The sequence below is a fragment of the Rhinoraja longicauda genome, chromosome 20 (genome assembly GCF_053455715.1).
Source record: "Rhinoraja longicauda isolate Sanriku21f chromosome 20, sRhiLon1.1, whole genome shotgun sequence".
NCBI lineage: Eukaryota > Metazoa > Chordata > Chondrichthyes > Rajiformes > Arhynchobatidae > Rhinoraja > Rhinoraja longicauda.
This window is the reverse complement of record NC_135972.1, coordinates 39944441-39969095: the sequence shown is the minus strand read 5'-3', so window position 1 is coordinate 39969095 and position 24655 is coordinate 39944441. Positions and strand designations below refer to the sequence as shown.

Sequence of the window (24655 nt, the reverse complement as noted above, 5' to 3'; positions counted from 1 at the left end):
CTTGGTCCTCTTTTATTCAATCTCTACACGCTTCCATTAGGACACATCTTAAAAAAACAACAAGATTGCCTGCCGTAACTATGCAGGTGACACTCATATTTACATAGCCCTTTCTCCAAATTACTATAACATATAACATATAACAACTACAGCATGGAAACAGGCCTGTCCGGCCCTACCAGTCCACGCCGACCATTCTCCTTGACCTAGTCTCATCTACCTGCACTCAGACCATAACCCTCTAATCCCCTCCTATCCATATACCTATCCAATTTACTCTTAAATAATAAAATCGAGCCAGCCTCCACCACTTCCACCGGAAGCCCATTCCATACAGCCACCACCCTCTGAGTAAAGAAGTTCCACCTCATGTTACCCCTAAACCTTTGTCCCTCAATTCTGAAGCTATGTCCCCTTGTTGGAATCTTCCCCACTCTCAAAGGGAAAAGCCTACCCACGTCAACTCTGTCCGTCCCTCTCAAAATTTTAAAAACCTCTATCAAGTCCCCCCTCAACCTTCTACGCTCCAAAGAATAATGACCCAACCTGTTCAACCTCTCTCTGTAACCTAAGTGCTGAAACCCAGGCAACATTCTAGTAAATCTCCTCTGTACCCTCTCCATTTTGTCAACATCCTTCCTATAATTTGGCGACCAGAACTGCACACCATACTCCAGATTCGGCCTCACCAATGCCCTGTACAATTTTAACATTACATCCCAACTTCTATACTCAATGCTCTGATTTATAAAGGCAAGCATACCAAACGCCTTCTTCACCACCCTATCCACATGAGATTCCACCTTCAGAGAACAATGCACAGTTATTCCCAGATCCCTCTGTTCCACTGCATTCCTCAATTCCTTACCATTTACCCTGTACGTCCTATTTTGATTTGTCCTACCAAAATGCAGCACCTCACACTTATCAGCATTAAACTCCATCTGCCATCTTTCAGCCCACCCTTCCAAAAGGCCCAAGTCTCTCTGTAGACTTTGAAAATCTACCTCACTATCAACTACTCCACCTATCTTAGTATCATCTGCATATTTACTAATCCAATTTGCCACACCATCATCCAGATCATTAATGTAAATGACAAACAACAGTGGACCCAACACAGATCCTTGGGGTACTCCACTAGACACTGGCCTCCAACCTGACATACAATTGTCAACCGTTACCCTCTGGCACGGTAGCGCAGCGGTAGAGTTGCTGCTTTACAGCGAATGCAGCGCCGGAGACTCAGGTTCGATCCTGACTACGGGTGCTGCACTGTAAGGAGTTTGTACGTTCTCCCCGTGACCTGCGTGGGTTTTCTCCGAGATCTTCGGTTTCCTCCCACACTCCAAAGACGTACAGGTATGTAGGTTAATTGGCTGGGTAAATGTAAAAATTGTCCCTAGTGGGTGTAGGATAGTGTTAATGTACGGGGATCGCTGGGCGGCACGGATTTGGAGGGCCGAAAAGGCCTGTTTCCGGCTGTATATATATGATATGATATGATATGATATGGTATCTCCCATTCAGCCATTGTTGAATCCATCTTGCAACCTCACTATTAATACCCAACGATTTAACCTTCTTAATCAACCTTCCATGTGGAACCTTGTCAAATGCCTTACTGAAGTCCATATAGACAACATCCACAGCCTTGCCCTTATCAATTTCCCTGGTAACCTCTTCAAAACATTCGAGAAGATTAGTCAAACATGACCTTCCAGGCACAAATCCATGTTGACTTTTTCTAATCAGGCCTTGATTATCCAAATAATTATATATATTGTCCCTAAGTATCTTTTCCATTAATTTTCCCACCACAGACGTCAAACTAATAGGTCTATAATTGCTAGGTTTACTTTTAGAACCTTTTTTAAACAAGGGCACAACATGCGCAATGCGCCAATCTTCCGGCACCATCCCCGTTTCTAATGACGTTTGAAATATTTCCGTCATAGCCCCTGCTATTTCTGCACTAACTTCCCTCAATGTCCTAGGGAATATCCTATCAGGACCTGGAGACTTATCCACTTTTATATTTTTCAAAAGTGTCCGTACCTCCTCTTCTTTAATCCTCCTAATTTCCATCACTACTCTACTTGTTTCGCTTACCTCACATAATTCAATATCCTTCTCCTTGGTAAATACCGAAGAAAAGAAATTGTTTAATAGCCCCATCGATCGTTTCGCTCAACACCTTCGCTCAGTCCACCTTAACTAACCTGATCTCCCGGTGGCTGAGCACTTCAACTTCCCCTCCCACTCCCAGTCTGACCTTTCTGTCATGGGCCTCCTCCAGTGCCATAGTGAGGCCCACCGGAAATTGGAGGAACAGCACCTCATATTTCGCCTGGGCAGCTTACAGCCCAGTGGTATGAACATTGAGTTCTCCAAATTTAGATAGTTCCTCTGTCCCTCCCTTCCCCTCCCTTTCCCAGTTCTCCCTCCATCTTCCTGTCTCCACCTATATCCTTCCTTTGTCCCGCCCCCCTAACATCAGTCTAAAGAAGGGTCTCGACCCGAAACGTCACCCATTCCTTCTCTCCTGAGATGCTGCCTGACCTGCTGAGTTACTCCAGCATTTTGTGAAATAAATTCTTTCGATTTGTATCAGCATCTGCAGTTATTTTCTTATAGTCCCATCGATAGTCTCCATCAATGCATTGAACAAATAAACAGCTGGATGAGACACAATTTTCTCCAGCTAATCAAAGATAAAACCAAGATAATTGTCTTTGGTGCACATGACAAAAGATCAATAGTCATTCCCTACCTTGATTCTCACTCTCTTCAGACTAAAAACCAGGTCAGAAATCTTGGTGTAATTTTCGGCTCTGATCTAAACTTCAACAACCACATAAACTCAATAACTAAATCAGCCTACTATCACCTGAGAAACATTGCAAGAGTTAGAGGTTTCATGTCTAAACAAGACCTTGAAAAGCTCATCCACGCATTTATTTTGAATAGGCTTGATTATTGTAATGGTCTTCTGACCGGCCTATCTAAAGGGGCTGTTCGCAAGTTGCAGCTCGTCCAAAACGCCACTGCGAGAGTCGAAACAAAAGCTAAAAAATTTGAACACATCACACCGATTCTCAGATCTCTACACTGGCAGAGATCTGTCAGAGAATCGAATTAAATAGACAATAGACAAAAGGTGCAGGCTATTCGGCCCTTCGAGCCAGCACCACCATTCAATGTGATCATGGCTGATCATTCTCAATCAGTACCCCATTCCTGCCTTCTCCCCATACCCCCTGACTCTGCTATCCTTAAGACCTCTATCTAGCTCTCTCTTGAATGTATTCAGAGAATTGGCCTCCACTGCCTTCTGAGGCAGAGAATTCCACAGATTTACAACTCTCTGACTGAAAAAGTTTTTCCTCATCTCAGTTCTAAATGGTCTACCCCTTATTCTTAAACAGTGGTCCCTGGTTCTGGACTCCCCCAAATTGGGAACATGTTTCCTGTCTCTAACATGTCCAACCCCTTAATAATCATATATGTTTCGATAAGATCCCCTCTCATCCTTCTAAATTTCAGTGTATACAAGCCTAGTCACTCCAGTCCTTCAACATATGACAGTCCCGCCATTCCGGGAATTAACCTAGTAAACCTACGCTGCAAGCCCTCAATAGTAAGAATATCCTTCCTCAAATTTGGAGACCAAAACTGCACACAATACTCCAGGTGCGGTCTCACTAGGGTCCTGTACAACTGCAGAAGGACCTCTTTGCTCCTAAACTCAACTCCTCTCGCTATGAAGGCCAACATTCCGTTGGCTTTCTTCACTGCCTGCTGTACCTGCATGCTTCCTTTCGTGACTGATGCACTAGGACATCCAGATCTCGTTGTACGTCCCCTTTTCCTAACTTGACACCATTCAGATAATAATCTGCCTTCCTATTCTTACCACCAAAGTGGATAACCTCACACTTATCCACATTAAACTGCATCTGCCATGCATCCGCCCACTCACACAACCTGTCCAAGTCACCCTGCAACCTCATAGCATCTTCCTCACAGTTCACGCTACCACCCAGCTTTGTATCATCTGCAAATTTGCTAATGGTACTTTTAATCCTTTCATCCAAGTCATTAATGTATATTGTAAATAGCTGCGGTCCCAGCACCGAGCCTTGCGGTACCCCACTAGTCACTGCCTGCCATTCTGAAAGGGGCCCATTTATCCCCACTCTTTGCTTTCTGTCTGCCAACCAATTTTCTATCCATGTCAGTACCCTACCCCCAATACCATGTGCTCTAATTTTGCCCACTAATCTCCTATGTGGTACCTTGTCGAAGGCTTTCTGAAAGTCGAGGTACACCACATCCACCGGCTCTCCCCTGTCAATTTTCCTAGTTATATCCTCAAAAAATTTCAGAAGATTAGTCAAGCATGATTTCCCCTGCGTAAATCCATCCTGACTCGATCCTGTTACTACTATCCAAATGCTTCGCAATTTCGTCTTTTATAATTGACTCCAGCATCTTCCCCACCACTGATGTCAGACTAACTGGGCTGTAATTCCCCGTTTTCTCTCTTGCTCCTTTCTTAAAAAGTGGGACAACATTAGCTATCCTCCAATCCACAGGAACTGATCCTGAATCTATTGAACATTGGAAAATGATCACCAATGCGTCCACTATTTCTAGAGCCACCTCCCTGAGGACCCTGGGATGCAGACCATCAGGCCCAGGGGATTTATCATCCTTCAGTCCCATTAATCTACCCAATACCATTTCTCCCCAAATGAAAATTTCTTTCAGTTCCTCTACCCCCCTAGATCCTCTGTCCTCCAGTACATCTGTGAGATTATTTGTGTGTTCCTTAGTGAAGACAGATCCAAAGTACCTGTTCAACTCTTCTGGCATTTCCTTGTTACCCATAATAATTTCACCTGTGTCTGCCTTCAGGGGACCCACATTTGACTTTGCTACTCTTTTTTTCTTAACATATCTAAAGAAGCTTTTACTGTCCTTCTTTATATTCTTGGCCAGCTTCCCCTCATACTTCATCTTTTCAGCCCGTATTGCCCGTTTTGTTACCTTCTGTTGTCCTATGAAAGTTTCCCAATCCTCTGGCTTCCGGCTACTCTTTGCTGTGTTATACATCTTTTCTTTTAGTTTTATTCCATCCCTAACTTCCCTTGTCAGCCACAGTTGCCTCCTACTCCCCTTAGAATCTTTCTTCCTTTTTGGAATGAAATGATCCTGTGTCTTCCGGATTATGCTCAGAAATTCCTGCCATTGCTGTTCCACCGTCAATCCTGCTAGGATCCCTTTCCATTCTACCTTGGCCAGCTCCTCTCTCATGCCTTCATAGTCCCCTTTGTTCAACTGCAACACTGACACTTCTGATTTAATCTTCTCCTTCTCAAATTGCAGATTAAAACTAATCATATTATGATCACTACCTCCAAGTGGCTCCTTTACCTTGAGTTCTCTTATCAAATCTGGTTCATTGGACAACACTAAATCCAGAATTGCCTTTTCTCTGGTAGGCTCCATTACAAGCTGCTCTAAGAATCCATCTCGGAGGCACTCTACAAACTCTCTTTCTTGGGGTCCAGAACCAACCTGATTTTCCCAGTCTACCTGCATATTGAAATCCCCCATCACCACAGTGGCATTACCTTTGTTACATGCCAGTTTTAACTCCTGCTGCATCTTACACCCTACATCCAGGCTACTATTTGGGGGTCTGTAGATAACACCAATTAGTGTCTTCTTGCCTTTACAATTCCTCAACTTAATCCACAGTGACTCTACCTCATCAGTCCCTATGTCTTCCCTCGCAAGGGACTGAATCCCATCCCTCACCAGCAGAGCTACCCCACCGCCTCTGCCCACCTGCCTGTCCTTTCTGTAGGATGTATAACCCTGAATATTAAGTTCCCAGGCCCGATCCTCCTGCAGCCACGTCTCTGTAATCCCCACAATGTCATATCTACCAACCTCTAACTGAGCCTCAAGCTCATCTACTTTACTTCTTAAACTTTGTGCATTGATATACAAGACTTTTAATTCCTTGACTCACCTCACCCTTCACATCGATCCCTATTACACTTGGCCAAACTCTCCTATCCCTTTGTGAGTTTTCTTTCCTGTTAATTCTGGGGTCATTAACTATCCCTTTATTCTCTTTGCCTTTAACTCCATCCTTGACTATCCCATTTGACACCCCCCACCCCCCTTATTTAGTTTAAACCCACCCGTGTAGCAGTGGTAAACCTGCCTGCCAGAATGTTGGTCCCCCATCTGTTAAGGTGCAATCCATCCCTTTTGTACAATTCCCCCTTACCCGAAAACAGATCCCAGTGGTCTAAGAATCTAAATCCCTGCCCCTTGCACCAGCTCCTCAGCCACACATTCAGGTCCTGTATCTCCCTGTTCCTGCCTTCTCCAGCACGAGGAACTGGAAACAAACCGGAGATAACCACCCTGAAGGTCCTGCTTTTCAGCATTTTTCCGAGCTCTCTAAAGTCACGCTGCTGAATATTCATCCCCTTCTTTCCGACATCGTTTGTGCCAACATGCACTACCACTTCTGGCTGTTCACCTTCACCCTTGAGAATTTCCTGCAGTCTGTCTGTGACATCCTGGATCCTGGCACCAGGGAGGCAGCACACCATCCTCGAATCCCGCCTGTTGCCGCAGAAACCCCTGTCCGTACCTCTCGCAATGGAGTCTCCTACTACCACGGCGTTGCCTGACGTCGGCCTCTTTGGTTTTGGCTCAACAGCACGTTTTGCTTCGCAGGCCAGTCTGCCGCTTAGTGTGGCAACGTCTTCTTCCCCGACAGCTTCCAAATGGTTGAACCTGTTCTCAAGAGGCACAACACCCGGGGACCTTTGCACTCCATGTTTCCTTCCTTTTCTCACCGTCACCCACCTTCTCTCTTCCAGTACCTTTGGTGTAACAATCTCACTGTAGGACTTGTCGAGGAATGACTCAGATTCTCGGACGAACCTGAGGTCGTCCACTTGCTTCTCCAGTTCCCCAACACGGTCCTTCAGGAGCTGTACCTGGATACACTTCTCACACTTGTAGCAGCCAGAGGCACCAGCAGTGTCCCTGACCTCCCACATCCTGCAAGCATCACATTGAATCAACTTGCTTGGCATTTTGTTCTTGCGTCTCGCCCTCTCCAGCGTTTGGTGTGGCGTCCTCACTCAACCTCCTCACCGAAGACTCGCACCTCGCACTCACGGGGGCACCTCGCACTCACGGGGGCACCTGGCACTCACGGGGCACCTGGCACTCACGGGGCACCTGGCACTCCAAGGGCACCCATCGTGGCTGTGGGCAATGAATAACATGCCAATGCAAATGCTTGCTAATATTGGCATTATGTGTCCTCGCCAGAAGGACTCATTAATTGAATGTTGAATATCCCCCCCGCTCCTTATCCTGTATCTCCATGTTGATTAGAATTAGTGAATCATCTACCAGCATATGGCAAAGTAGTGGGAGAGACTGGTTGCCTTTAATTTAAAAAAGAGTGTTATTTACAAAGCATTTGATGAGCATTTTGACCTCAGAAAGCTGAATGAAGGTTAAGTGCCACACATTAGACTTGAAACCAAAAATCTAGGCTCAGATCTTAGCATCTCAAGGTAGCATTTTCAAATGACGCATTAAATTTCAGTCCTACATTTACAACTAACAGGGAGATCCTGCTGAATTCTGGTCACTACACTAACATGTGGCCTACTTCATCACATCACCCTTTCTGCAAATTATATCCATTCTGGATATTTAGGTGAAGTGCTATTATGCTTTCAAATTAGCAATTGATTGTTGTTTAGAACACATTTATCTCACACCTCCTGTGATAATTAACAACAAAGGGTTAATTCTGCAGTGCGTGATGAAAGGTCAGTGTACACTTGAAAGCGGCTGACATTAGGGGAACTTGGTAAAACAGATTGAAGTGTTGTTAAGGCCATGGCATATAGTGGATGGTTGACTGCAGATCATTCCTACACATTGAGTGAAGTTAAAGGTTTCTCTCATGTCATTTCTGGAATATCTTGAACTCAAAAGTATCCTCTGCGTTTAATTTTAATCTCCATTGTTAAAACTGGATCTTAACTACAAATAGGTAAGGAAATTTGGGACATATGTTGATTTTCACAGAAAAAGAACAAAGTTTAGAGCTGTTTCAAAAATCAAACAATGGCCCCAGTGAGAACATCCACCACATCAATATGTCGAATCAGACAGAACATGTAGAGCAAGCAAGAAATAAAAAGTCACAAAGTGAGTCCATGAAGTCAAAGTGACTATTGACTGAGGACCCCTTACTAAACGTAAATCATGTTCAGATGATTGCCAGAACAGAAATTGAAAAAGCGATACGATTAAGTAAAACTTTGAAAGATGACTGTCTGATCCTCATTTGTTGCTATCATACAGTACTTCTTTAGGCCTGAGGGTAAAACAATGTTCGAAGCCTTTGACTTCATATCGATCAACTGAAGGGGAATTCATTGCAGGAAGTGAAATGTCCCCATTGAATTTTAACACTAGTAGCTCTTAGAGAAAGATGTTCACAAAGTCTGCAGGAAAGAACTGCAGATGCTGGTTTAAATCGAAGATAGGCACAAAATGCTGGAGTAACTCAGCGGGACAGGCAGCTTCTCTGGAGAGAAGGAATGGGTGACGTTTTGTTTATGTTCACAAAGCCTAGTGGACTGTACAAACTGTAGCTGCCTGCTGCTCACCTGTAAGGTTACCAAGCACTGTGATCTCTACCCAGTTACACTTGTACTCTTGAAACGGAATTACTTTCTTTTTATCTGTGAAATAATGGATGGATTGCAAACAGCACTTAAAGCACTTAAAAAACAAAATAATTGAAGATATTGCAAAGTAATAGTCATTGATGCAATTAAGATGTTTGTTGAAAATATGGGTTTACCATCAATAACCACAACTTTTGAGACGTGTAAGAAGGAGCTGCAGATGCTGGTTTAAACACCTGTCGCTATACTTCCTCCCTCGACCCTGTCCAGGGACCCCAACAGTCCTTTCAGGTTAGGCAGAGGTTCACTTGCATCTTCTCCAACCTGATCTCCTGTATCCATTGTTCAAGATGTGCTCATGTACATCGGCGAGACCAAACGCAGACTAGGCGATCGTTTCGCGGAACACCTTCGCTCAGCCCGCCTGAATCTATCTGATCTCCTGGTTGTTAGACACTTTAATTCTCCTTCCCATTCCTACACAGACCTTTCTGTCCTCGGTCTCCTCCATTGTCAGAGTGAGGCTAAACGCTAATTGGAGGAACAGCATCTCATATTTTGCTCGGGCAGCTTACAGCCCAGTGGCATGAATATTGATTTCTCTCACTTCAGGTAGCCCCAGCATTCCCTCTCTCTCTATCCCTCCCCCACCCAAGTCACACTAGCTTCTCATTTTCACCTAAGAAACAGCTAACAATGGCCTGTTTCTTTTATCATCGTTACTTTGTTTGCATATCTTTCATTCATTGTTCTTTATCTCTCTACATCACCGACTATATCTCTTGTTTCCCTTATCCCTAACCAGTCTGAAGAAGGGTCTCCACCCAGGATGTCACCCATTCCTTCTCTCCAGAGATGCTGCCTGTCTCACTGAGTTACTCCAGCTTTCTGTGTCTATCTCACAGCCTTTGGGATGTCTAGCCTTAGTCACAAAATTAAATCAGCCTACATCTGCTTCAATTTCTTCTATTCTGATTGTGTGGGATTCATCATTACAGCAGGCCTCAGCAGCCGAATAATTTTGTGTGATGGCTCAAACTGGCCTTTAATACAAACATTAGCACAACCAGGTTTGGAGCAAAAACACAGCCTTGTGAATTACACCAGTGCCAGAATCACTGTAATAAACACTGGGTGAAGAGTGGGTTGGACGGGCTCTGTGGAGGACATGGATAGGAGAATGTTTGGGTTGGGACCTGTTTTCAGACCCAAAACCACATTTGTGCATGTCCTCTAAAGATGCGTACTGACTCATGCTGAGGTATACTCCAACACCCTACGGTTTTTATTTGTAAACCAGCATCTGCAGTTCCTTGTGTCTCCTGACCAACCCAAGTGGATTATGAGGGGCATTTCCTCATGTAACGAGGCCACAATCTGGTAGTGTCATACTGTAAGCAGTAGATGAGGTTATAGAATGTGCATGTGGACCTCTGTCTTACATGGAAGGTCTGTTGGGATCCCTGGAGAGATGTATAGGAGGAGGTATCGGGGTTAGTGTTACATTACCTGCGGTGACAGGGGGCCTTGCCTGGGGAAGGGATTGTTTGGGATTGTAGGGTTGAGTGAACCAAGGAGTTGTGGAGGGAGCGGTCTCTCCAGAATGCGGAAAGGAGTGGAGATGGGAAGGTGTGAAAATGTCAGATAATTATTTGTTAGCTGAGGAGGCAGGTGGGGTGAAAGATGAGGACCAGGGGAACACTGACTTTGTTCCATCTGGGAGGAGTGAGGGCAGAACTATGGGACACAGAGGCCATGGGTGTGAGGGATTCATCTGTGATCCCAGGTGGAGATGGGAAAATGTGGCTAGTAGTGGGATCCTGTTGGAGGTGGAGGAAATTTTGGAGGATTATGTGTTACATGCGATGGCTGATGGGGTGGAAGGTAAGGACCAGGGGGGCTCTGTCTCTGTTGTGTCTAGGGGGAGGGGGAGCAAGGGCGGAGCTGAGGAAACACAAGTGAGGGCCTTATCTATGATAGGAGAGGGGAACCCAAGTTCTCTAAAGACTGGGGACATCTCGGATGTTCTGGTATGGAACACCTCATCTGGGGCGCAGATGCGGCGTAGACGGAGGAAATGGGAGATGGGGAGAGAGTCTTTGCAGGAAGCAGGGTGGGAAGAAGTGTAGTCGAGATAGTTGTCGGAGTCAGTGGGTTTGTAATAGATGTCAGTCAATAGTCTATTTCTTGTGATGGAGATGGTGAGATCAAGAATGTCCAGAGATGCTGCCTGAGTCGTAGTTTTTTCTCCTTAATCTTACTTGCCAAGGATATTTCATGGCCCTGTTTCGCCCTCCTAATTTTGTTATTATATCCTCTCCTGCACACTCAATGTTTTTCAATAGACTCTCTTAATCTCAGTTGCTTATTCCTAACACGTTTTTAGTTTTTTTTCTGATCAAACCTCAATATCGTTTATCATCCAAGGTTTCCAAACCTTGTCATCTCTGTCTTTTATCCTTTTTGGATTATTTTGGCCTGAACCCTTACCATCTCTCTTTTAAAAGACTTTCATTTGTCAGCTGCTATTTTCCCTGCAGGCATCTGCTCCCCATCTACTTTTGCCAGATCCTCTCCTAATGCTTTTGAAATCAGCCTTACCCAATTTCAAAACTTTCAATTGAGCACAACCTTTCCTCTTTCTGTAACTATCCTGTATCTGACAGAAGTACAGTCACCATTCCCAGAGTGCTCCCTCCCCAACACTTTTTAGTTTAGTTTAGAGATACAATGCGGAAACAGGCCCTTCGGCCCACCGAGTCTGCACCAACCAGCGATCCCCCATATTACCCGACAAACACTAGGGACAATTTTACACTTATACCAAGCCAATTAACCTACAAACCTGTACGTCCTTGGAGTGTGGGAGGAAACCGAAGATCTCGAAGAAAACCCACGCAGGTCACGGGGAGAACGTACAAACTCCGTACAGACAGCACCCGTAGATGGAACCTGGGTCTCCGGCGCTGTAAGGCAGTAGCTCTACCACTGCCCACCACCAGTTTAAGTTCCAAAGATATGGCCAAGTGCTGCTCTGTCTCTTGCAAGTTGCCCTAAATATTGTCTCAAAAAACTTTCTTGGATGCACTTGACTTATTCCATGCCATCTAAGCCCCTGATACGAAGGTAATCCAGTCAATATTGGAACACTTTAAATCCCCTCCACTACAACTCCATTGCTCTTGGACTATTCTGCAATTTCCCGACATATCAGTCCTGCTAACTATTGGGAAACTAATAATATACCCCCTTCAGAATGATCACCCTTATCTTATTAGGAAAGAAAACTGCAGATGCTGGTTTAAATCGAAGGTAGACACAAAATGCTGGAGTAACTCAGCGGGTCAGGCAGCATCTCTGGAGAGAAGGAATGGGTGATGTTTCGGGTCAAGACCCTTCTTCTGGTCTCATTGGATAATCGGTTGAATATATCTAAGTAATGCCATTATATTCTTCCAATTCAGCAGAGCAGGTCCACTCCTCATTCACATTCCACTCTGTCAAGTGCAAGCCTCCTATACTGTGGAGCATTGAGCATCTAGTCCTGATCCTTTCCTCAACCACTATTCCGTGATTGCAATAACATCATAATTCCAGTGCTGAGCCATGCTCTCAGCTCATTTCACTTACCTGTGGGCCTCCTTGAAGTAAATAAGGTTAAGCCTGCTAACCTTCCCACCCCTGCCCCACAAACTGCCTTGCTCTGCCCACTGGACTTACTTATTTAGATCGCCTACATTCCCCCCCCCACCCCAGCCTGCTGCATTGCTGCCATTCTTCCCACCCACTGAGATAGAGAAACATTAGGCAGATAGAGTTTGGCTAACTCTGCAATCAGTGGTAAAGAGGGTAGGGCAGGGTACAGAGGAACATCTTTGGATCACATGGATCAGTGATTGTTTGAGTCGACACACGTCACCAATCCATGTCTTCCAGAGATGCTGCCTGACCTGCTGAGTTACTCCAGCACTTTGTGCCTTTTTTGTAAACCAGCATCTGCAGTCATGGTCTTTGATTGACAGATACAGCTTGGAAACAGGCCCTTCGGCCCACCATTGATCACCCAATCACACTGGTTCTATGTTATCCCACTCTCTCATCCACTCCTTGCACACTGGGGGTAATTTACATACTGCAAATCAATGAACATAAAGATTCGCACGCCTCTGGGGTGTGGGAGGCAACACAAGAAGCCAGAGGAAACCCACCTGATCACAAGGAGAACATGCAAACTCCACACTGACAGCACCCGCGGCCAGGATCGAATGTAGGTCTCTGGCACTGAGGCAGCAGGTCTACCAGCTGCGCCATTGTGCGACCACTACCAACCTTATTGAATGTTGGAGCAGGATTGAGGTGTTAACTAATCTTTTCTTGCTCCTGTTCCTTATGTAGGTGGCACATTGGCGCAGCAGTAGAGTTGCGTCTTACAGCACCAGAGACCTGAGTCCAATCCTGACTACTGTATGTGTTGTCTGTTTGGAGTGTGTACCTTCTCCCTGTGACCACGTGGGTTTTCTCCGGGTGCCCCGGTTTCCTCACACATTCCAAAGATGTGCATCTTTCTAGGTTAATTGGCCTGTGTAAATGTGTCCCTTAGTGTGTAGTGTGTGGGCCATCGTTAGTCGGCGTGGGCCAATGGGCCTATTTCTACGCTGTATCTCTAAACTAAACTAAACATAGGTATTATTCCAATATTAAGCTATGTATATTTACCAAACACTTGCCATCATTGCTTGCCCCAGATCTACAACAAAACTCTCCAATTGGTGGGCAAGACCCCAGGCAACTAGAATCCTTACCACCAAACCCCAAGTTCGCCCTATTTGACAAAATAGCAACAAAAAGATACGTTTTGGTGATTGTCTGCAATAAAATGAAGTAAGTCACTTTGAAGGGCAAGCATGTGTAGGAAGGAACTGTAGATGTTGGTTTACACTGAAGATAGACACAAAATGCTGGAGTAACTCAGCGGGACAGGCAGCATCTCTGGAGAGAAGGAATGGGTGACGTTTTGGGTCGAGACCCTTCTTCAATCTCACTTCAGAATCACACAACTCATGATCTGTCTCAAATTAAAATCTGGATCTCGGAGAGAAGATCCCTCCATCACCCAGTTATTGCAAAGTACTTGCTCAAGACACATCGATACACAAGTCCAGTCAAATGTAATCTGACTCTAGTTCACATAACAGGGCGGTGCGGTGGCGCAGCGGTAGAGTTGCTGCTTTACAGCGCTTGCAGCACCGGAGACCCATGTTCGATCCTGACTACAGGTGCTGTCTTTGCGGAGTTTGTACGTTCTCCCCGTGACCTGCGTGGGTTTTCACCGAGATCTTCGGTTTCCTCCTACACTCCAAAAACATGCAGGTATGTAGGTTAATTGTCTTGGTTTACATGTAAAGAATTGTCCCCAGTGTGTGCAGGATAGTGTTAATGTGTGGGGATTGCTGGTCGGTGCGGACCCGGTGGGCCAAAGGGCCTGTTTCTGCACTATATCTCTAAACTAAACTAAACAGATAAAGAACATTGTTTGGAGAAGTTCGCTGATAATTGGCAGGTGTGATGTAGGGTGCCATCAGGGACAGAGCTACTTTCACCGTCTGATGCCAGTCATTGAAACGATTCTGTGTTCACAAGTTCACAAATTATAGGAATAGAATTAGGCCATTCAGCCCATCGAGTCTACTCCGCCATTCAATCATGGTTGATCTCTGGCTCCTAATCCCATTTTCCTGCCTTCTCCCCATAACCCTTGACATCCGTTCTTATCAAGAACTTGTCTTTCTCTGCCATAAAAATATCCTCTGAACTTGGCGTCCACAGCCCTCCGTGGCAATGACTTCCACAGATTAACTACTGAAGACAGAGAGCACTTCAGTCTCTCTTGACTCTGGTCCCACACCGTCAATCTTTACCTATAACTCTGAAATTGTCTTCATTTTCAAGTTTGTGGGCTAATTCAATTTTGAGTGTGTCCATTAAATCTGCTCCAAAACCCCCTTTTAGATGCACGGCAGATCACAGCGATTTGCTGCATACTAACTCATTTCCTTGCGATTCCTCTGATTCAGCTAGACATGGTCATTGAGGCATATTGCATGGAAGCACTCCCTTCAGCCTAACTCGTCCAAGCCCACTCGTCCATGCTCCATCTAAACGAGTCCCATTTGCCCATATCTGACCCATTATTCCCTACGAACATTCCTATCTGTATACCTATTCAAATGTGGTTATAGTACCTCCCTCAACTACATCTTCTGGTAGCTCATTCTATGTACCTACCACACTCTGATTTTTTTTTTAAGTCCCTCCGGTTCCTATTAAGTCTTGCCCTTTTCACCTTAAACGTATGTCAAGTGGCTCTTGATTCTTTACCATGTGAAAATGACTCTTTGCATTCACTCTATCTATTCCCCTCATGATTTTATACATCTCTTCAAGACCACCCCTCAGCCTCCTGCACTCCAAGGAATAAAGTCCTAGCCTGCCCAACCTCTCCCTATGGCTCAGGCTCTAAAGTCCAGTCAACATCTTTGTAATTCCTCTCTGCACTCTTTCCAGCTTAGTGCCATGGAGGGTTTGGGAAATGTGGGTCAAAACATCGTAATATTGACCTATTACAACACAAAGCAAAGCTCTTTGTCCCATTGGATCTCTGGCAGTACAATCCCATCAGTCCCTGACTGAACCATTGCAATATATTCTCTGTCATATTTCCATTAACTCCGCTTTGATTCTTTTGCCTACAATAATGGTTAATTTACAATTGTCAATTAACATATCACCGTGTCTTTGGGATTTAAGAGAAAACCGAATACATTTGGAAACGCACAAGGTCACAGGGAGAATTTCCTTGTAGCCAGGGGATAACAACATTAACTGCTCTACCACCATGTCACCCTATGTTATTGTCCATCCACAATTATTAGGGGAAATTCCGCAGTGGAGCAAAAAATAATAGTTTTATAAATTTGGTGCAGTGGCAAATTTTACCTTTCGATTAAGACTGACACAAATTTGTGGTGTAAATGAAACATTAGATGCACAGCTTGAGGCAGCATGGATTAGCGTAGTGATCAGCGCTCCAATGTGTAAAAAAATTAAGAGCCAACATTGTGCATGTCAATGAATAGGAGAGACCATTTTAATCCAATACTTCAAAATATGAATAACAGAATATATAGAATCTTCAGGACTACAGGCTTACCCTTTGTCTACATTTAACCATTTGATGCATGCTTTTTTTTAATGACTATAGAATTAATTTGTTTTTGAATCTTCATGAATAGCATTAAAATCAAAATTAAAATGAAATATGAACCAATCAAGCTGCACTAAAAGGGGGTGTAAATTACACTTTTTCTTATTTGTACCTAAATAGATTTTAGCCTTCCTGGGTTGAATACAGGTAAGTAGTCAATCCGTGCCAGTTTTATATTTTTACACCTAATCATTGACAATTATATAAAATGTTTTTTGATCATGTAAATTACTGTGGTTTTTTTTAAACCGAAAAATGAAGCAAAATTCTTTTGTCTACAATTTAAAGGCAATTTCATCCATTTCATCTTTTATTAATTTAATTTTATAAACTCTAATTATCTGTGGGAATTCATTAATTTTAACGAAATTGACTCCCAAACTTGCGCTGAGAAACATTCACCAGCGAAACATTTTTAGATGCAAAGAAATTGTGATGATATTATCTGAATGCTCCATAATTTCTTTGAAATTATCACCTTAGTTCATTTTTCTTTATGTGGACACTGCTTCAGAATGGAACGCCTGCCATCACTATGCATATCAGATCAGCCTAGTACGACTTCTTAGCACTATATTATTTGGCAATCATAAATTTGTAATTTGCATGAAATTGCTTAATTAAAATACAGTCACTAGGGGTATTAATTTCTTTGGCAGTTGAGATGAACCAAATGCAAACTACAGAACGTGTAAGATCCTGTCAAACGTAGCTGTAAAATAGTGAAAAATGTTCTCTCTGCATCTTGCGTACGCCAGGGGAAGATTTCCTTTTTTAACAGAAGCAGAAATGGAAACATGCCCTTAATTGTAAATGCCTTGCAAAAGGTAGTATTTTGAATATTGAACACAAATAGCAACCCTTAGCAAAGCATGAAATAAAGATAGATGTGAATTTTCCATCTTCACATGTGAATGCAACCTGCATTTCTTACCCTTTTGTCTTAAATATCAAAGGGACAGCATACGTGTTAACATTTTAATAATTTCAAAAGCTACAAAAGAATGGGACAATGAAAAGGCTGAATGTACTGAAGTGGCACACATCAAATGGAAGAGTATTTTTCATGATGCTGCTTAGGACTATTTTGACTGGATTCAGAATCCTTGTACCATTCACAAGCTACAAAGACACTCACAGTGATGTGGAGTCAAGGCCTAATTAAAATCCTTTAACAGATTGAAAGTCCAAGGATTGACACACATTCAAAAACTACAGTTCAAACGGGCTTGTAGCTAGCAGAATCAAACGGCTAGAAAGTGTGCCTTTGCTGCCCTCAACAGCTTTCCAATATATGCACGCTACCCAATTTGTGAGAGAGCTAATTGGCTCATTGATGTCTCAGGCAAGGTGTGGAAAGTGAGTGTGATGCCCTTTTTCTACAGATGCACTGTTTATTTTATATTTTAAAAAGCCTACTGGTGCCTTTTTTCTCCCCCCTTCCCCCTGTCACCTTGCTGTTATCCTGTAACACCACACCTCGCTGGGTCACGATTTTTGGACTAATTTTCACTTGCTAATTTCCCAGCAGCAAAGTGGGAATGTTACGGTTCCCTGCTGCCACTGCTGATCAAAATGGAACAACAAGGGCAATGCCTGCTAATATGGGAGGATATTTAGTGGCACACTGCCTTTTGAAATGATGATGATAATGGATTCAGTCTGCTCATTAATGGAGCCGAAGTGCTCATTAGAGTGAACAAACAAGCCAGGTTGTCAGCACTGAAAATGCCAAGTGCTTGTTTCCACTTTATCTGAGGAGTCTGGAGACAGTGGTTTTACCATTTATTTCCCCTTTCTGTGCTTGACCCTTTAGCTCCCTGCATCAAAGTCCCTCGTATGATGTCGAATGTAAATTTGTAGCATCTCTGTGACTTGACACTGATCCAAGGTCGCCTGTAATGAAAGGTTGGTTTCTGTGTAGTGGCAACTCTGTGACTCCAAACTGGTCTGCTTAATGCCAGGAAAAATAAAGTGGGTGTGAAAGACAATTAATCTGAACCATTCACATATTTTGTTTAAGCACTTGGTGTCTAATTTTGTTAGTTTGTAAACCTAATGCATGTTTACAACTGGCATTTAAAACTTTTCAATTTCTGTTCAAACTCTGATAAGTTCTCCATAGGGTTTTTAACTCCTGCACTTCTTGGTCATTCACTTGGTCTCTCACGGAAATAGCTCATGTCTATTGGGATACATTGATTTAAGAACATCCATCTCTTTGCCTTATGGTTAATTTGCTGCAATTTACTGTTTTGGTTATTTTACACCTCAGATGCTCAGTAGATATTTTAGCGTTTCAGTTGTTCTATGGTAACTTAGAGAAGACATGAAGGTACCTTTACAAGGTTGATGGCTTGATACTATTTAATGCTCTGATCTAACGGAGATTTGCGTTATGCGAACTAACCTCTGCATTTATAAGTATTTAAAGCAAGAAGAGTTGGCACGTGTAAAAGCTCAGGAAGGAAAGAAGATGAAAACAAAACAGCGAATGGAGGTGCAGACGATGGACAAATAATGATTGATTCATGTAATATCCAAGCGTAGGTCAGTCACTACAGTCAGGGAAGCTGAGCATGCATGATAATTGCATCATCAAGCACGCAGCATCATAAGCTATTGATCATGAGGTACTCCTGGCATAGAAGTATATTAAATGCACATTTGTCTGAAAAACCAAAGACCAACAGTATTTGCCCTTCCATCCTTGCCCTGCAACCACCAACAACCACCAGTAACCACCAACAACCACCAGTAACCACCAACAACCAGTAACAACCACCAGTAACCACCAGTAACCACCAACAACCACCAACAACCACCAGTAACCACCAACAACCACCAACAACCACCAGTAGTATAAGAAAATAACTGCAGATGCTGAAACCGACCTGCTGAGCTACTCCAGCACTTTGTGAATAAACAACCACCAGTAACCACCAGTAACCACCAGTAACCACCAACAACCCCCAACAACCCCCAACAACCCCCAACAACCCCCAACAACCCCCAACAACCCCCAACAACCCCCAACAACCCCCAACAACCCCCAACAACCACCAACAACCACCAATAACTACCACTCCAGCTCCCACATCCACAGTGCTAAACTTGTGCTGCTTTTATGCATTAAGGGAGTCACATAAAGACGTAATGGTTTCCATGTGTGAACGGCGTATACAGCCCTAAATCCCCCCACAGTGGCCTTCACGTGCCCCCACTGCTCCCTCGTGTGTGGCTCGCACATTGGACCCATGACCCACACTCGATCCCACGAGACATGAGACTGCACATCTACGATGGGCCACCGCCACCACATCTACACCATGACTACGGCACATCACCGCATAATGTTGTACTAGGTCAGACCATTTACAGGTCAAATATCAAAGCAATGAAATACCATTGTTGTGCACAAGATATTTATTGCAGCTGGTCCACCTGGTTTCAATTCCGGTCGGTGATCTAGCATTCGGAATAAATATTGTTTAAAATTAGCTGCTATATTTCTGGTGACTTGACCTCATTAATATCATCACACTGTGCCTGTGGAATGATGCGTGGCACAGTATTCCCTGATCACGAGACCAGACATGTGAGACCTGTACACTTGAATAAAGTATGCTGATGTAACCCGTAAAAAAATTCAAAATCATTTCAAAAGAAAAAGGACTATGCACTTATTAAGAAAAATAACATGAATTATATTTTGTACACACCAGTCTAAATGTAACATATTTTAAAGTAATCATTTTATTGTGCTAACTGTATTTTAATGTAAATCAGCTTTCGTAGAGGTGTGTTGCCACAGTTTGAATATGTTATTGTTTTCTTTTTTTGTAAAATTATTTGTTGAAAATTATATTTAATGAAGATGAACCCTTGTGAGATGATAAAGCTGCCTCGTAGATGATAGACAGGCACTTGATTCACACCATTATGTTAGTTTCAGTCATGCAAAATGCTGGACATTCACTGCCAGTTCTTTGGAGCAAGTGTGATGTGCTCACAATTACACCAGTACTTTCCCAAACATAACCTCTCAAAATTGGCAAGTACCTGTTGATGAATTCCCCAAACTAGATATATAAAATATATATATTTTTTTTCTCCACAATCTGTTTATCCCAGCTTTATTCAGTTCGGAATATCTTGGAGCTACTCTAACAGTGTTATGTTTTTAAATTAACTAACTGAAAATTTATGTTGCAAAGAGAGTGTATTATGAAATTAGTGATTGGAAAATAATATAAATGAATCATGCAAAATTAATTGTACATCGTAATTGTTGATAGCTCTAAATTCCACATCCTTAGAATGTGATGTGGTTTCTGCATGATTTAAGGTACACTTGAATACAGCCTTTACCTTATAGGAAGCGATCTTTGTAATTGTTTTGTGTGTTGAATGCTAAGAGGATGTTCTTCCAGTAACCGAGCCTTCTGTTCATAGCCCCGCAGTTTGAAGACTCACTGTTCCTGCTATTAATTATCTTTTGTTTGCCCTTGATAATCCTGAGGTCGGTATGTAGTTAATGAAGGCAGCAGAATCATCTCATGGTAAAAATGCTGGCGTGGTAATTACTGCATCCCGACATATGAAAAAAAGGGATGTTTCACACGTTAGAAAGAGACACACTTGGCAGAATACTTATATGAACAGAATAAATTATATATATTGCTGCAATACAATTTATTAAATACACCTCTGTAGTTAGGGAAAATATATGAAACATTCTGTAGTTTGCACAATAAAAATGTGATTGAAGGATAAGAAATAAAGACAATGATTTGAAACTGTTTGGAAGAGCATTTTACATTTATGGATTAAAAAAAAATATTTGTCTCTACCAAAGATTGCCGATCTATTGCTTGTCTTTTCTTAGCTTAATTTTTCCTTTCTGCTAATTCAGTCCACTATCGACTCTGAAAATTTAATTCTCTCTGCACAAATGGTTATATAATTTTTACATCAGCTGAAAAATAATTTCAAAATGATAACAGTATTTTAGATCAGGTGGTGAAGGACAACATTTTTACTTTAAAGTAAAGTACTTAAATTACTTACAGATCATTAAGTAAACTGTAAATGATGAACAGACTTGATGAATCTGTGCTTTCTAAAAATTAAAACATCAAAATGAGTTTCAATGCCAAAATGCTTTCAATATATAAAATTATCAGACAACGTATTTGTCAATATATTACAATAGTTTTGACGGATTAAATATTGTTCAATTAACATAAGTAAAGAAAAGGTGTTTTTTTAAACTTTGCGAAGTTTTGATTGAAAGTGAAACAGAGAATCTTATTGAGATGAAAGACGAGTTTTCTCTAAAACAAATATCTTCCCGAATTTTATTCTATTCAAAATCAAGGTTAATACTGATAAGGTCAGATGACTGCTCGATATATTTGACTCTGTGGTTCCAGGGATGATTCACTGCACATTGTGTGCTGTGATTCTGGGCACTGGAAATATCATTTAATATATTTTTTCCAGATTTGTACCAGATGCATTCTTGAGCAGCATAGTACAACAATGCAGACGTGTTCTTTTTTTGTTCTTTATTTTTGAAGAGAGGGGGAGAGAGCTGGGCTTGCTTTATAGTGAAAAATATCTTAGTGATTTAAAAAAATTAAAATGGGCAGTCAATGTGCAGTTAAATATTTCTCTTTACTGTATTTTGGCCAACAAAACTTCTCTGTTTACATAAATAGTTTTCCTGGAACGATAAAATACCATTTATTAATATAACCACATTTAAATGGTTTGAGTTCAAAGCATTTTTCCACAGCTGTAAATAATCCTATTAAAAAAATCTGTTTGATAGTTTCAATTTTCCCTCCTGCTACACTTCTTAGCTTAAGGACAATCCTTTTCTTTGGAAATAGCAGTCGAGCAGTGCATGAAAAATCCTGGCATTGGAGCTTAAATGAGTTGCCTCAGAAATTTATCATGTTATTCTCGTTATGCTTCAAATGAAAGATTGTGAAGATTAATTTAAGGTTGTGCCAAATGGGCAAAAGCAATCGGCAACCTGTTTCACACCATGTTCTCTGTTTCACTTTGTTCGCTTGGTTTCCATGGAAAACTAGCTGGAGTCGAGTATCACATTTAACATTTCTTCTGTGAATGTGGGATGTTCGTTGCTTCTTAACAATTAAATCTTTACCCTGATAATAATAGAAGCAAGAATGTGGATATCAGGCTGAATGTTCTCACTGCAAATGTGTGCCTGGTGCTGTCATCCTGTAACAGTTTTCAGAACAATATCTGGTGCAGTTATTTGCATGTTTTGATGCTATAACTAAAAGTATTGCTTAACATGTATTGATTTTTGTCCGAAAGCAATGTATCCCATGCATTAGTTTATACAGAACCAACCTTCCTGTGGAATAAGCAACACCTTCGGAATGCAGAGATACTCGAGGACACAAAATTTCATTGCTATAAACCATCTTAAGGCAGATGGTATTAGAATGTTGTTTATTAACCTATTCCCTGGACTATCAATTTATTCCCTGGTTTGACTCTTCCATCTAAAAGTGATGATTATTAAAGTTGTTTTGGATATCATTAACATCTATGTATTACTGCGTGAAACCCCGTATAGTGCAAACATTCAAATATTTCTGGTCTTTGATGATCAGTGATTGTGTTTACCAGAACAACACACAGAACAAATGCAATTCACACACCTTTCGATGAGTTGAGTAAAAATTGAAAGTATAACTTTTCAGTCACATCAGAGAACGTCATGAGTATTCTTCTCATGGTTGTTGTGAGTTATTCGTACATTTTTCAGATCGGCCACCAGGCCAAAATAAGTATGTACTCTCAAAAGACACAAAAGAAGTTCAGTATTTGTTGAATTAAGTAGTCAACCATCTTGCTCAAGTGGAGTTGCAACAAATCATCCATCACACCAACCAATACAGAATTCAGGACTGAGAGAGTCCCAGTGATCGTGTGGTGTGGAACACTGGGGTGAGGATCGATGTGCCCTGTTGTTGAGATATGCTTTGCTTGTTTCTTTATGAATGAATTCAATTTTCTCTTCCTGCGCTTTGCTTTTGGAATTCATAGGAATATTTCCGAGTTTGTAATTTTAGCATCTAAAATATTTTAATTTTATTTGAATAAAAGATGAAAAGATGAACAGGAGTGTGTTCTGAAATGTATTTTTTAAGATGGTAAGAATGTACAGCTGCTGTGTGCTGGAGGCAAAAGCAAGATTACAATTCCTCGGCACAAATGCGTGAACTCCCCCTTCATTTTCTGAATGTGTTTGGTTTTTTAGTTTAGAGATACAGCATGGAAATGGACCCTTTGGCCCACTGAATCCATGCTGACCATCGATCACCCGTTCACACTAGTTCTATGTTATCCCATTTTCACATCCACTCCCTACACACTCGGGGCAAATTACAGAAGAGAATTAAACTACAAACCTGCAAGTCTTTGAAGTGTGGGAGGAAATTAGAGCACCCAGAGGAAACCCATGAAGTCACAGGGAGAACGTACAAACTCCACACACTGACAGCCCCCGAGGTTAGAATCGAACCCAGGTCTCTGGTGCTGTGAGGCAGCAGCTCTACCAGCTGTGTCTGTGCCACAAAGCCAACAAGTGCATTATTATCATGCAGATATTAAGTGTATACACTTACTTATTATAATTATGATTTTTTTTGGACAAAATTATATGTGGAGACTCATCTTTCTTTAAAAATATAATGCCCAGTAATAAGTTAGTAAAGGGGCATATAGTTTTCAAAACTATAAACCATTATAACTTGATGTTTACATTAGACTAAAAATATCATGTTTCTTGGTGTGAATACAAAGCATACAAATCTGTATATTTTTCAATTCCCTTTTTGGGCACCCAAATCTTTCCTATCCCATCGTGACTTCCTTGCATTTGGGATATAACTTTATTTCACTGGCTAATACCTGCAGATGCATAATAATGTGGCATTTGTTAGTTAGCTTTTTCATTCTTCTTTAAACCACTCTCCACAGGACAGACTTGCACATCTTACGCTTTATGTTAAATCTTCCAATATAAGAAAGACCCAACAAACTCTAAAGTTTTAAGAACAATGCCAAGAAACGCGAGGAATTAACATGTTTTAACAAGAACAAAACATTCTTTTGCAACTTGGCATGGTTATGCCAAGTTGCAAAAGAATGTTTTATTGACCCGCAATAAGTTTAATTATTTTAACAAAAGAAAGTTCGGCTTCATTAGTAGCAAACAGTTGGCTGAGAGCTAAAACAGCACTAGCAAAGTAAAATTGCAAATATTTAGAAGCAGGAAATAGTCCAATTTTCAACTGTAACGCAATGTGGGCAATCTGATATCACGAATAAGTGACAAGAACACATGCACTTGGTTCAAATTTCCTCCCTTTATTGCGACAGCCAAGAATACATTTTGAACAGAGACAGACGGCAGAAACTTCACAAAAACTGTAGCCATGAAGCACAGATCAATGAACACTAAATACCATTGGTTGGTTAATCGGACGTCTAATTTTTCAAACTGTAATCCAACCCAGCTTTGTTTTCAAAGGATTATTATATAGAGTGGATTTATTTTAAAGGCAATTTATTCGAAAGCAGACATTGT

The 24655-nt window shown here is 41.9% G+C and overlaps 1 long non-coding RNA gene across 1 annotated transcript in view; it reads right to left on the bottom strand.

Annotated features, from left to right (window-relative positions):
* The window catches only part of LOC144603455 (uncharacterized), a 44667-nt gene that overhangs the window by 5581 nt on the left and 14431 nt on the right, over positions 1-24655 (bottom strand). The window contains exon 2 of the long non-coding RNA XR_013548624.1: positions 20389-20603. This is a non-coding gene — a long non-coding RNA (uncharacterized LOC144603455). The remainder of the gene's footprint in view (positions 1-20388; positions 20604-24655) is intronic.